The sequence below is a fragment of the Octodon degus genome, unplaced genomic scaffold (assembly GCF_000260255.1).
Source record: "Octodon degus isolate 3935 unplaced genomic scaffold, OctDeg1.0 scaffold00020, whole genome shotgun sequence".
NCBI lineage: Eukaryota > Metazoa > Chordata > Mammalia > Rodentia > Octodontidae > Octodon > Octodon degus.
The window spans coordinates 16,924,001-16,933,662 of record NW_004524596.1 but is presented as its reverse complement, the minus strand read 5'-3'; the positions used below and the strand labels follow the sequence as shown (position 1 = coordinate 16,933,662).

The window sequence follows — 9,662 nt, the reverse complement described above, 5'->3', positions numbered from 1 at the left end:
TATGCATAGTGAGATCCTGTAGCAAATACATTAAATTTAAATTTAAAAAAGAACCTTCTAAGAAAGAAGCCAGACAAGTAGGGCATCCCTAAAGCCATGTACAAAACTATTTCAAGAACTCAGAAGAGCCAACTATGTCAGCTACCACTGATTGGTCGAGTAGGAGGAAACTAAAGAACACCAAACTTAGTAAAACAGAGTAGTGTTTTGCTTAACGATCCCTCTTGTGGCAGATTTAAGAACTTTTGTATTTATGGACACTCTCACTTGAATTTGTACAAAAATGTCCACTAATTGAAAATAGCATCTTTGCACATCAAAGCCCACGACGGTTTTTGTGCTGCTGTATCTCACCGAGGCCTCGCCTCTAACGCAGTACACAAGACAAGGTCCTCTGGCATTTGACCCTGCCACAGTCTCCTGCAGGTGACACAGACCTGCAGATTCTTCTCTGGGCTGTAATAAATAAGGACCCTTTCCACCTTAGTACCAAGGAGCAGGGGGTGCTTCAGACCCTGCCAGCAACAAAGCCAACGTAAGGCAGAAGAGAACTACACAGAAATGGGGCAAATCAAAGCAGACACCAAGAACAGAGTGCCTCCTCTGCTTTTGTTTGAGAAAATGTCAACACTTCCCCACAACAAAACCAAACAAATGTTTGACCAATATAATGTTTTAAAGATGGACATACTTGAATATGCCAAACCCTGAAACAAAGGGAATTCAAAAGGTTAAGCTGTCCATCGAGAGAGGTCTGCTGCGTAAGTCCAGACTCCTGTCTTCCAGATGCCTCCTGTTCTCCAGGGTCACTACTTTCCTTCTGATCCAGAATGTGCCCTCAGTTACTCATGAACCTAGCCAGAATCATCTTCCTAGAGCCTTCTACAACTCACACTAAAGAATTAATGCTTTCAGTTAAAAAAAAAATGAAGTGGATTTTTTTTTTTTTTTTTTTTTTTTTGTGGCACCAGGGATCAAACTCAGGACCTTGCACTTGCCAGGCAAGCACTTATTCCACTGAGCTATCTCCCCAGCCCCTGAATTTAAAAAATGAATGCTTTCTCCCACCTCACTCCACAGACAAGGGACATGAACTCTGCTGAAGAATAAGGATGAAATCAAGGATGCATTCAGGGGCCAGTGAGATAGCTCAGCGGACCAACAGGCCTGCTTAGGCAAGCACAGAGTCTGCAGTTCGATCCCCGGCACCACATGCTACAGCAGGACAACCCCACCCCCAGGGGGACTGAGCCAGGAAAAAAAAAAAAAAAAAGGATGCATTCAAAATCCAACATGTAAAGGTTGATGCCAAGCGTGCACCTTCCTGCTGTTCTCTCACTACCTGACTCCATCTGCATGGTGTATTTTGATAGCTGAGATTCAGTGGAAGTACATAGGGGTCCCTATAAAGCCAAGAGCTCTTCAAAGGCTGTGTTCTCCCACCCAGTCCATCAGAATGGGAGACAAGATTGGAACCTAGAACTGAAACTCTAAGGTACAGTAAAGAGGAAGTTTCCTAAAGCAGATGTTCTCAGTGTGGGGACTATCTGTTCTGTTTCACCAAATGTTTGTGTCCCCCCTCCAGAGTCCATATCCTGAAGCCCTGTTCCCCAATTAATGGGATTTGGAAGTAGGGCCTTCAGAAAATAAGTACAGTTACATTAGTTCATTAGATTAGACTAGAGCTCTTGTGATGGGATTTAGTAATTTGTAAGAAACCTCTCTTCTCTCTGTCTCTGTCTCTGCGTGTGTGTGTGTGTGTGTGTGTGTGTGTGTGTGTGTCTGTCTGTCTGTCTCCATCTCTATCTCCCTGTCTCTCTGTTTCTGTCTCCATCCCTCTGTATGCCTCTTTTCTCTGTCCCTGTCTGTCTGTGTCTGTCTGTCTGTCTGTCTTACTCTGTATTTCTCTGTCTCTGTCTGTCTCTCTGTCTCTCTCTGTCATTTGTCTCTCCTCTCCTCTCCTCTTCCTCCTCCTTTTGTTCTTTCTCCGCTTCCTCTTCCTCCTCCTCCTCCTCCTCCCTAAAGCAGATGTTCCCAGTGTGGGGACTATTCGTTCTGTTTCACTGAATGTTTGTGTCCCCCCCTCCAGAGTTGTTGTTGTTGTTGTTGTTGTTGTTCTTCTTCTTCTTCTTCTTCTTCTTCTTCTTCCTCTCTCTTTCTCTTTCTCTCTCTCACTCTTGTGCTCTCTCGCTCTCTCCCTCCCTCACGTGGGAGTACAATAGAACATCAGAGTTTTAGCTACCTGTAAATCAAGACAAGGCCCTCGATGTATACCAAAGCTGCCAGCATCTTCGTCTTGGACTTCCCAGCTCTGAGAACTGTGGGCAATAAATGTGTTATGGTTTATATCTAGAATGTCCCACAAAGCCTCATGCTTCATGGGTGGGGCTTTTGGAAGGCTACTGGGTCATGGGAGTAGACAGGCGTCAGTGCAGTCCACTGGTGAGTTTCAAGTGAATTTAATGCTAGGAGGTGAAGCTTGGCAGGAGGAGGTGGGTCACTGCCTGGAAGGGCCTCTCTCCCTCTGTCCCTTGATCTCTCTGCTTCTTGCCGCCAGGCCATACTTTCTCCCCTGCCATGCCCTCTTTGAGGCTACCCTGAAGCCTACACAAGCTGTGAACCAAAACAGACCTCTCCTGCGTAGGCTTGCGGGGGCCGGGTTTTGTGTCTCAGCAATAAGGAAGACCAGACAGTTGCTGTGTAAGCCACTCGGTCTGTGGTGTTTTGTTACAGCAGCCCAGGCTGACTGAGGCCCTGCAGACCCCTGGCAGGGTTTAAGCCCCTGCAAGTCTGTAGAAGTTACACTATATTTTTCAGAGAAGGGGTGAAAATTCTCATCATAGATTCAAAGGACAAAATGTATGATCCTAAAAAAATTATAGATCACTAATTTAAAGTAACCCTTATGTTCTTATTCTGTAGGATTGTAAGAAACTTCAGGAATTGGGTGTCCTGGTCTTGTTTCATTTCATACCTAAAGACATACCAACATGTAGTTGTACTAACATGATAAGATTCAAAGGAATATACACATTGTATGTGTCCAGTGTTCTTAACATCTACCTAAGAAAGCTTATCAGACACAGTGAAGTGTAGAATTCGGTCTGTTTACCAAATAAATAACAAGATTCTCAGTACTCACGTGTGCTATGCTCCCTATAAGCTTTTAACCACACCAACCTTAGATCCCAGGAAAACAAAGTCATTGGGCCTAACCCTAAGTCTGCTTTTCTCTCCACTCCGTGTTCTTCTATTGCAATGTGTCCCAAAGCTAAATATAGTGTAGTGCTGGTTCACTGGGATCAGTTTCTTGTTCCATGACACAGGTTAGAGCAAGCATGGAGCTTAGAGAGTCTGAATGGGGTGGGAGGGGTGCTGCATAGACTGCAGAGCAGGGGTCCAGGGGTCAGTGTGAGGAGTACTGCACGCTTGGGGGGAAAGCCTTTCAGAAAAAGAGATCAAGAAAAATGTGACTCGACAGCAGTGAACCTTGAAAAACTTTATGCTAAGTGAAAAGAAAAACACAGAAGACCACTTAATGCACAAGTCCATTTACATGAAATGTCAAGAATAGGTGAATTCGTAGAGTGAACTCATGGTTGCCAGGGGCTTGGGGAAGAGGAAAGTGATAGTGACTGCTAACAGTATCTTGGGGGTGAGGGAAAGGGATTGGAACTCCGGAGTGGTGACGGCTGTGTGAATAGACTGAGAACCACACAAGTGAACACTTAACAGGAGATTTTACCACACATGAATTATTTCTCAATTAAAGAAGAAGAAAAAAGAAATGATGTGACTATAAAAGGATTCATTACAATTAGGGCCACAGCCAAGCCTGGTGGTGCACCCCCATAATTTCAGCACTTAGGAGGCTAAGGCAAAAGGATTGCCACAAGTTCAAGGCCAGCCAGGGCTACACAGTGAATTCAGGGCCAGCCTGATGAATAGTAAGACTCTGCCTTAAAAAAAGAAAAATAAATTCAGCTGAATCCCTTAATTGGCAATTGATTTGGAGCCATAGTCTTTTGATGAGGTTATGTATAATTCTATGTTGTTTAACCTCTAGCTCCATGTACTTCCAGCCAATGGATATCATTTCTTGGCTTTTCTGTTTATAAAGCCAATACATATGGCAGGTCCCAGGGCCACTTTCAAGGTCCATGGTGTCCCAAACAAAGAATTGAATAAGACACAGAGAAAAGGCAGTGAGGCTAGACATCTATTGAAAGTAGAAAAGAAGTATACTTTACAGGATAAGAGTGGGCCAACCTAAAGGCTCACACTGACCCTGAGGATAAAGCAAAAGGGGACTTTCATATCCAAAATACAGTAAAACCTTGGTTTGCAAGCGTAATTCATTGTGGAAACATATGCTTGTAATTCAAAGCACTCGTACATCAATGCAAATTTCCCCCAAGAAATAATGAAAACTCAGATGATTTGTTCCACAACTCAAAAAAACATATAAAAGTGATTACAATAATGTAATGTAACACAAAATAATAAAGAAAATATAAAATATAAAGAAAAATAAATTAGCCTGCAACTACCTTTGAAACCCACCATAGCTGAGGGAAACAAGAGGGAGGTTGCAGTGTAGGAAGGCTTTCACTGTCATGAACAGAATCACTGCTCTCTATTGGTTCAATGACATCTTTTTCTTTTCATGCAACTTTAACAATGACATTTGCTTTTGCCTCCTTTTGAGGATTTTGCAGAAATGTGACATTGCCTTGTTGTTAGATAGATTCATCACACTGCTCGAGCCTTACTTGGATGGTGCTTTTCTACACAATTTTGGGCAATGCCCCATATTTTACAATTGTCCTTAATCTCACTTGAAGTGAGGGATTCCTCTGCCTTTTTCTCCTCTTCCTCTGTAGATTCGATCTCTTCCATAACCGCTTGCTGTTGGGAAAGGATGACCCACAATCCCCAGGGTGGGAGCAAGGAAGAAGAAAGAGGAAGAAGAAAAGAGAGGGAAGGGAGAGAGAGCGGGGGAGGAAAGGGAGGGAAGGGGGTCAGGAGAGGCCGGGGAAGAACCATTGACTCAGTTGCGATCATGTGCCGTTAGGCATCACATACTACTCCTACTGCAAAGGGTCACTTGTTTACCAAGTTAAAATTTATTAGCAGAATTATTTGTCTGAATTTTAGACTTTACACACTAAAAAAGTCAATGTTGAAAATTCTTATGCTTTTTATGATACATTAAAAATTCAAAATAAATAAATTAAATTAAATTTATTAGCAATGTTTGCTCATCTTGCAGAACAAGTTACCCACCATCCAAAGGTCTACTGGACCTGGATGGATCTCCTCTTCAGGCAAACAAGGCACTAAGACATCTGTCCTGTAAAAGAATTCACTTGGCCTCATGCCAGACGTAAACTATGCTTTGGAAAAATGCACTTGGCCTCTTGCCAGATGTAAATGAAGGATCACAAAAGTGTCTTTTGATTGGTTGTGTCTATGTGTAAATGAAAGACAGCATCTTCTGGTTGACAAAGGATGGAAAATAGTCTTTCTGATTGGCCTGCGGTACTTGGGGGCTCTAATCTGGTATCAGGTTGGGTTCTGTGTTCTTCTGCACACCACCTCTCTGCTCAGGAAACATCTCACTCAGCCTGTCAGGTACCGTTTCTATGACCTTTGTGACATCCTCCTTGCTTGTTGTCTAGTTCACTCTAAACTCCTACTTCATGTGTGCTTTTTTTTTTTTTTTTTTTTTAACAAGGGAAAGCGTGACTGCAGTTCCCCACTACCACAAATTATGCAGTCGAGTTTCCCCGCATTTGGGGAAATCGCAGGGGTCAGCACATCCGGAGTGCAATGGAAAATCCTCACCCTGGAAAACCACCTTCGTGATCATGGTATCTCCGCTGCCAGGTAAATATATCATATGTGCTTTTTATGAATCAGAAAATATAAGAGAATGTAACTTTAAAAATCCCTCTTTGGTAGTGTTCTTCTGTTGCATTTTGTCCAGTTAGATTTTTTTTTCTATGTATAAGTAACAAGGAAAATATTTTTGAACTACACTGATGTTATTTTTCCCTTTTGCACTTTCGGTGTGTCACCCCTGCTTGCTCTGCATGAAGCACTTTTCTCCTCAGATGACCAGGCTCTTACAGCAGGAGTCCAAAGTGAGGAGGAAGCCATCATTCCACCTTTCCTCAAAAATAAGATCCTTGTATACACAGTAAAATTTGTGAAAATCAGACTTTGAGGACAGAGAAACCAAGAACAAAGAAAGTAATTTTTAATGACTTGATACTTCCCTTTAACACAAGAAGAGGTAGAGCCAATGGGCTAAATCATAGAACCTTACTAAAAGCGAAAACCAGAAACTTCGAGATGTAGGAAGCCTACTTTCAGCGTGTGTTTTGGGGATTGCAGGCTGGCTCAAGGAATTGTCAGGAACAAAAGAAAAGAGAGGACAGGAAAGAAGATAGAGACAGGTCTCGTGGCCTCTCTGGGGACGAAATTCCTTGGACAGATCAAGGGCAAAACTTCAAAGGACAAGGGGCCTGCGCTCTGCTGCTTGGAAGAAGCCTCGAAGGAGACCCACTCAGGAAGATTCCTTTCCAGGACAATGGGACACGCAGAGCGACAGTGGGACAGGGCAGAGTCCTGGGCAGACCCCTGGGCAGAACACTGTCCCTAACTCATCTTGGCTCCACCGTGAGGCACAGGGAACCTTTCGGGGGGAATCTACACAGTGGCCACGCTTCACGCAGAAGCGGGAGGGAGCAGGAGGCGCACCCCGCAACGCCCTGCCGGCTGCGGAGCCGACAGACAGACAGACAGACAGCCAAGTCACATCTCAAATGAAGAAATCCATAGGGGTCACTTAAAAGAGAACACGAAGCAATCAAATGCAGTGTGTAACTCCAGGCTCAGGGCGGGAATGACTCCCAGGCAGAACTCCCAGCAGGGCCCGAGGGCAGGCTCTCCCCAGCTCTCCTCGCTCAACCTTCCCTCTGCTGCGTGGCTCCTGCGGCCTCCTCCCGCACCGCACCAAGCGCAGCCTCCTCCTGCACCGCACCGATCCGATCGATCGCCGCCAGCCCTCCGAGGGCTGGAGTCGACGACCTCCCAGGAACAGCAAAGGATTTCAGTTAGCTGACTTGTGACGCTTTCCTGGACACAAATGGAGAAAGATTATGTAGAGATAGAAAAGCAAATGAGCATGTGTTTTCCTTCCTATAACGATTGAAGACCTTTAATCTTTCCCTTCACCAATTAGCAGGTCTTACAGGTCTTGACTGAAAACAAAGAAAGACGAGATTTTTCTCTGCACATCTGTAATCTTTCTGGGGTTCTTTATGTTTACAATACATAAGAAATGCATGCATTATGGATATTTGGTATTGCATACACACTGCATCTTGATCTTTTTGTTTTTCTTTTTGTGGCAGGCTCAGCCCGCCTAGGGGCAGGGCTGGTGAGGCACGTGTGCTGGGGATCTAACCAAGGTCCCTACCACTTGCCTAAACTTGCCTAAGCAGGCACTTTAGACCGCTGAGCTATCTTGCCAGCCCTTGATCCTTTTTTATTCCCCGCTCATCCCCACCCTCCGTCTCTTCTGATCACCAGCCTCCATTCCCATCCCGTGTTTCCTGTCATCTATCTTTATAGATATTCGTGTAATGACCAACCCGCTTAATGACCATTCAGACTTCTAACCAAGGTGTGCTGTTCAGTCTCACAGACCCTCTCTTGGAGTTATGACGCATCTATTTTTTGGAAAGTTCCTGTACACGCTGTTCATAAATCCTCAGTGTCTTTTTGCACACTCCATTTTATATGATTTTTGCTTATTGTACTCTACAATACAGTAATGTGGCTTTTCCTTTTTGTTTTTTGTTGTGTTAATCTTTTCGAGACAGGGTTTCACTCTGCAGCTCAGGCTGGCCTTGAGCTCACTTTGCAGCCCAGGCTGGTCTTCAAGTAATTTGCAGTAATCCTCCTGCCTCTGCCTCTTGAGTGCTGGCATTACAGATCATGCCCAGCCTGCAATACTATAGTTTTGTATGCCGTTATACATTAGAGTACTGCATGTAAAGAGCTATGCAAATAAATGCAAAGTGGTCACACTGGAGTTTCCTTTGACCACTCTGCTATTCTGAATATTATAATGCACATACTATATACAATTCCTCATTTAACGGCCTAGTTTCAGGAATATAATTCAGTCATTAAGTGAGGAAGGTCTGTATTTTGCTCTTTATATTATTTATACTTTGAGCGCTTCATAGAAAGAAACCACAAGGTATTTAACCTTCTGTACCTGCTTTATTTCACTTAGCATTATGGACTCAAGGTGCATCCACTTACCCACAAGTGACTGGACTTATCTTTCCTTATGGCTGAATAGTACTCCAATGTGAATATACACCATATTCTCTTTCTGCGTTCATCTGTTATGGCCTATAGGTCATTTTCAGGATTTACTTATTATGAGCTATGTTGTTATAAACATGAGTATCCGGGGACCACGGCCACATGAGGTCTCTAACTCTTGGAAAGATCCCTAGAAAGGAAATAGCTGAGTCAAGTGGAATTTCTAGTTTGTTTGTTTGTTTGTTTGTTTGTTTGTTGAGCAATCTTCATACCGGTTCTCAGAGTGGCTGTACTAGTTTATATTTCCAACAATATAGAATTCCTCCCACCCCAAAGTCACTAGCATTTATTTTTTGAATTCTGGATGACAGCCACTCATTCTTTCAGGGGTAAGATAGAAATTCAGTAGTCTTACTCTAAACAAGCTGTGTACGATACCACTTAGTAAGGCAGGAACCCTTGACTCCTGGCCAGGAAGCTTAAGACCCTGCTCTGCACCGGGGCGGGGCTGGAATAAACATCCACCAACACGGAAGACAGGGACAGTCAGCATGGTTGTACAGCAGAGGCTTCACGGAGAGGACCCCGGAATGAAAGGTTCTGGTTCACCTTCATTCTATAGCTGCCTGACTGTCCATGTGGCTGGCACTGTCCAGGTGGCCAGGGACAGCAGCGAACGAAACACAGGGAAATGTCATCCCTGAGTAGCCAATAAGCAAGATGAGTAAGTGTATTACTAGTGCTAAGTGCTAAGAAAGGAAAGTTCAACAGTACGTGTGGACAAGATATTGTGGTTAAGAAAGTCATGCAAGCCTCACTAAGACGGTGACTCTTGGGTCTGAGGGTATCACTCAGTGGCAGCGCTCTTGACCACAATGCGCGAGGCCCTGAGTTGATCTTTCCCAACATATGCGTTGGGGGAGGGGGGACCCTAATGCCTGCAGACTGCGAGAGCAGGTCCAGGGGACAGAAGGGGATGATGTGACAGACACCACGGCAAATGCAAAAGTTCATGGGCTAGAGTGGGTGAGGGAAAAGCAGTAGAAACTGAGGCTGGAGACGGAACTGATGAGGGAGAACCGCGGAAGGTTCAGGGCCAGGAATGACACTGTCTGGCAAACCGGTACTACACGATGCACGTCACACACAGCGTGTCCCTCTGGGCTTGTCTGTGGTCTGTCGGCGGCTTGATACAGCTTCTCTGTGTGAAAGAGGATGGCCCGACGGGGCTACAGGAGCGGGAGTAGTGAGGGCCGGGCTTATTTGGAGTATGTTTTGAAAGAAGAGCCAGCATGGTCTATGGGTAGAGTGAGGGT

The 9,662-nt window shown here is 44.6% G+C and overlaps 1 non-coding gene across 1 annotated transcript; it reads right to left on the bottom strand.

The window, feature by feature from the left end:
* Positions 1-5,734: 5,734 nt before the first annotated feature.
* Positions 5,735-5,897, bottom strand: LOC111815758. Its single transcript, XR_002820401.1, has one exon. It is a non-coding gene; the product is annotated as a U1 spliceosomal RNA (small nuclear RNA).
* Between the last annotated feature and the right edge of the window lie 3,765 nt (positions 5,898-9,662).